The sequence below is a fragment of the Euphorbia lathyris genome, chromosome 4 (assembly GCF_963576675.1).
Source record: "Euphorbia lathyris chromosome 4, ddEupLath1.1, whole genome shotgun sequence".
Lineage (NCBI taxonomy): Eukaryota > Viridiplantae > Streptophyta > Magnoliopsida > Malpighiales > Euphorbiaceae > Euphorbia > Euphorbia lathyris.
In genome coordinates, this window is record NC_088913.1 from 33,782,504 (window position 1) to 33,787,836 (window position 5,333).

The 5,333-nt window shown below is 31.4% G+C and overlaps 1 long non-coding RNA gene across 1 annotated transcript; it reads right to left on the reverse strand.

Moving 5' to 3' along the window:
- Nucleotides 1-1,329: 1,329 nt before the first annotated feature.
- LOC136226600 (uncharacterized) lies at nucleotides 1,330-3,856 on the reverse strand. The gene is made up of 4 exons (XR_010687783.1): nucleotides 3,525-3,856; nucleotides 2,610-2,689; nucleotides 2,296-2,496; nucleotides 1,330-1,506 (listed from the first exon to the last, which is right to left on the reverse strand). It is a non-coding gene; the product is annotated as an uncharacterized lncRNA (long non-coding RNA).
- Nucleotides 3,857-5,333: the final 1,477 nt, after the last annotated feature.

Below are 5,333 nucleotides of genomic sequence, written 5' to 3' on the forward strand. Positions count from 1 at the left end.
GAACATGAGTTATAAATTATATTATAGAACAAATGCAAAAATGATCTAGATATCTACTGATTTTTTAGAACATTATACTTAATTTTTAGAACACAAACTATAAACTTTAGAACATACTTTATGTTTTTTAGAACATACGTTGTGTTACTTAGAATATGAGTTATAAATTATATTATAGAACAAATGCAAAAATAGTCCATATAATATTTTTTAAATAAAAATATATTATATATTTAATAAAATTTTATATTAATATTTTATTTATATAAGAAAATATATTTTTTAAAATATACGTTAGAACATATATTTTAACTTTTAAAACACGAACTATGAAGTTTAGAACATACGACATATTTTTTAGAACATATGTTATGTTTTTTAGAACATGCGTTATGTTTTTTAGAACATGAGTTATAAATTATATTATAGAACAAATGCAAAAATGATCCAGATATCTACTGATTTTTTTAGAACATTAGACTTAACTTTTAGAACACAAACTATAAACTTTAGAACATACGTTATGTTTTTTAGAACATAAGTTATGTTATTTAGAATATGGTTACTTTGTTTTTTACAAAGTACCGTTACTTGGTGTGGTTTTCACCATTGGATGATAGAGCATAAAATTAATCCAATGGTGAAAACCACACCAAGTAACGGTACTTTGTAAAAAACAAAGTAACCATAGCGAACACCTGAGTTATAAATTATATTAGTCTTTTATGACGCACAAAAATTGTCATGAAAACATGATATTTTGTCACGATATAAAATAGGTGACGAATATTTTCCGTCATAGCGATCGTCACGGTAGGAGCGTGGTATTATGTATATATGAGGAAATTTTCATTTGTCATAAATTATGTACTTTTACGTGACAAATTAAAGCATATGTCATTATACTATTTTGTTTTGATGACAATTATTTTGTCACTATTATTATAAATGTTTTGTCACGCTAAATCTCATTTTGTCACGAATAATAAAATTTAAATGACATCATTTATATTTCGTCATCTAAAAGTATAGTTAAGGCGACAAATACAAAAATAAAATTAATAATTACCAATTTTAAATGACATTGTAATCGTCACAATTTGGGCCACTTAAGATTAAATTGTGTCATGAAAGTAAATATTAAAATGACGAATTTCATATTTCGTCATCAAAATATGTAGTTAAGGTGACGATTGTTTGTATCATATTGGAACTGTAGAACTTTAATGACATTACAAGTCAAAATTATTGTCTCTTTTAACATTTATGTAATGATAATTATTGTCATTAAAGATGGATATTTATTAACCGTAAAAATATCATAAAAAATAATTAAAAATATATATTATAAAAAATAATTAGAGATAGTTACAATATGGTGCAACCTCTCGGATCTTTATCACATTACTTGTACAATTAAATTTAAAAAAAAAAAGCCATGAAAGAGGTCGCCCAATGACTGCAACTCACACCAACATCTTTATCATATTGAATTCCATTTTCCTCCTGCATATAAGCAAGCTATTAAGTACAAGAGAACACGAAAACATCTCCTCATAAAACACATGCAACGGAATTTATATACATATATTGCTAGCCACCAACTACGTTGTAATGTTTAACAACTCAGAATGGATAAAGCTTAAATATAGGGATAAGTTACCAAAATAGGCATATGGTTTTTGGGAAGTATCAATTTAGGCTCCACGTGCAAAATAACACAAATATAAGTTTAACATTTAAAAAAGTACCAATTTAGACTTCAATAACGGAACGTGACACGTCATTGATATTATTCCGTTAAGTTTTATCAATTGTACGTGGAGGGAGAAATCAGAACTTAACGGAGTAATAGGAATGACGTGTCCAATCCGTTATCATGGCCTAAATTGATACTTTTTTTTAAACGTTAAGCTTATATAGATGGTATTTTGTATGTGGAGCCTAACTTGATACTTCTCAAAAAGCCATAGACCTATTTTGGTACCTTATCCCTTCAATATATGGAGGGCGAGCCTTGGCGCAACGGTAAAACGTTGTTGCCGTGTGACCAGAGGTCACGGGTTCGAGTCTTAGGAGCGGCCTCTTGCCAATTAAATTGGCAAGGGAAGGCTTGCCCCCAATACACCCTTGTGGTGGGACCCCTTCCCGGACCCTCGCTCAGCGGGGACGCGTAATGCGACCGGGCCGCCCTTTTTTTTTTTTTTATCCCTTCAATATATGAACAAAGAAAAATTTGGCTAAGCTGAATATGAACAAAGAAAAACAAAGCCTCTGCTCAAGAGGATGACTTACATTTTAAAAGCTTCTCAGACATTGTGTCCTGTGTTGAATGTGACAGCATCTGAATCAACCCACTAACTACTAATATGAACTCTTATGCAGCTTGAATGTATTGCTATCAAAATCTATCCAACAAAAACTACATCAATTCATGGCTAAGCATATCTGTGCTCTTTATGGAGTAGCTGGTGCTTTTCTTTGCAAAATAGTCACCTATATATGCAAATCCCTTTAAAATTAGTTCCTATAAAAAAAGGAATGAATTGAACAAGACTTTCAAATGAACCAAATCTTGAAACATAACTCCCACATAATACTTAGCATACCTGAATTGTGGAGCGTGTAACATCATCCTGTTTATTATATGGTCCTCATATATTCTCTATCCATTCACCATAATCCATTACTGAAATGAATTCATTACAGAACAAGTTATCAATATTTGAACCCATAATTTCAAAATAAAATTGAAGTTCTAAGACAGAAATGAATCTTTACTAGAACAAAAAAAACTTGTATCCACAATGTGATAACTCTACATCTTTGTGTCTTTGTTTGGCAGAATGACTTCTATAAATCCTCTGTATGCTCCATTAATTTCTGAGATTTCCACTTTAAGTGGCCCTGTAGGTGGCTTAGTTACTCAATTTATTCAAGAAATTCTTAACAGACCATATACATGCATTGATTTGATATATGCCAAATCTTAAGGTGTTTCATATATGGGGAAACAACTTTAAATCCAAGCTTCCAAAGTGTCTAGGCCAGAATCAGAAGAACTGAATCGTTGATTTCACCCCTTTTGGCTAGGTCTGGGTATCCAACCATGTCGCACTAACAAAAATGCAATCGAAAGAGCTAATTGTTAAAATTAACGTTGCTAAACCATACAACTAAGGTTGGTTCTCTTTTCCAATACAAATTTTAAATGATCGTCTCCCATAACTTGAAACCCGAAAAAAAATGCTTTAATATATATGAAAATGCTTTAATATATATGAAAAGAACTCAATACCACAAAACAAAATAAATCCAGATCTAACAGAAGTATCAATGAAATCAGACAGCTAATTTCAGAAGGAAAAACGAAACAATGAATCTTATAGTGAAACGATTCCTTCTGTCAGGTAAAATCGATTCCTTACCAAAGATTCAACTTAGAAATCGAAGTTGAAATCCTCAATCGAAAGAAATAAGTGAAGAGTTAGAGCAGAAATAAAAAAAATGATGGATATTCACACCTTAAAAGTGAAAGTTGAACGATAGTTGAATCGTTAGCACTGGAGATGCATATTGCTGCAGATCTGATCTACTACAGGGAGAGTGGTAGGCTGGAATTTTTGGGGAGGTGAAGGAAACAAGGCCTAGAAGAAATAGAGCCTGCGAGGGGAAAAGAAGAAAAAGGCGAAACGAGAAAGACAGACAAAAGAGAAACTGAAAGGTCCAACACGTTCTATGGTTTGGGGGAGAGAGAAAATGGAGCAATGATGTGTACAAGGGGCGGGATTCCAAAAAGAAGTTGCGCCTGCTGTGTACAAGGGGCGGGATTAGGGTTCTAATTTTAGATGGAGTTTTTTTTATAAGATTTAACCTCTGAATTCCGTTTTTGTGGTCCTTGGGACGTTGTATCAATGACCTCATTATTAATAAATAATAATAATGATTAAGAATCATTATAAAAAAATTTATTTCTATGACAACACAGAAAAATCATCATTTAACATTGTTTTATTAGAATTTATCTTATTGCCACAAAAATATTCACATAAATGATAATATGTAAACATTTTTCATAACCTTTTAAAAAAAATATTTTCATAACAAAATAACAATAAATGATAAAAGTATTTGTCATATTTTCCCACTTATTTTATAACATATTACAATCATCATTAATATAATTTATTCAACGAATGCTTAATATTACAATCATCATTAATATAATTTATTCAACGAATACTTAATAAATTACTTTTTCTCGATTTTAAAATTACTAAAATTTAGTTCAAACTATAATGGTGATGATTATTCAAATATCGTCACAATAATACATGACGATATTTAAATAATATCATAATAAATCGTAGTAAATGACGAAATATAATTTGTTACCATTCATATGATATTAAGTTTCACATATATAAACTGTCATAAAAAAAGTATTTCTTTCCATGACGATAAATTTGTCACAAGTTATCAGTATTTTGTCATGAAAAGGTTTTCCCTCTAAATTTATTATACTAAATTTTGCCTCTACAATTATAGGTTACAATTTTTTGCTTATCGTCATAAAAATATATCCTATTAGTGACAAATTGACAAACAAATAGAGACAATCTTAAGTATTGTCATGAAAAACTAAAAACAATGACAAAAAGTAAAAATTGTCATAGTTAAGTGATTATTAGTGACGAAAATATATTCGTAGAATAAAAAATCGTCATAAAATGTCATATTTCTTGTAGTAACAAATGCAAAAATGGTCCATATATTTACTGATTATTTTAAAACAATATGCTTAATTTTTAGAACATCGTCCTTAACTGTCGAATTCTAATGCACAATTAGCTGAACTGCAGGCAATCATTTTAGCGGTTAATGCTGCCTGGGAGAGGAACTGGAGAAACCTTTGGATTGAATCTGACTCCTCCTATGCTATCAAGCTCCTTAGCGCCTCCTCAAAGGAGGTTCCATGGAGAATCAGGAGGGACTGGTGCAAATGTCTTCTCAGGCTCTCTGAAATGAATTGGAATGTAACGCACATTTACAGGGAAGGCAACCAAGCAGCTGACTGTCTCGCTGAGCTTGGGCAATCTGCACACTCTCTACTCTGGTGGCCGATGGCTCCGGACTCTTGTCAGAGGTTTGTGTTTGACGATGTGAACAATGTGGCTCACGTTCGATTTCTGTAATTTGGCTTGTTTTTCCTTCTTTTCTGTTTTTTCTTTTTTGACTCTCCCTCTGTATTCTTTTTTCCTTTATTAATAAGATTCGGGTTATTGGCTGTGCCGGGGGTGCCAACCTAGTTGGGATGTCCGGTCTGCCTTCGC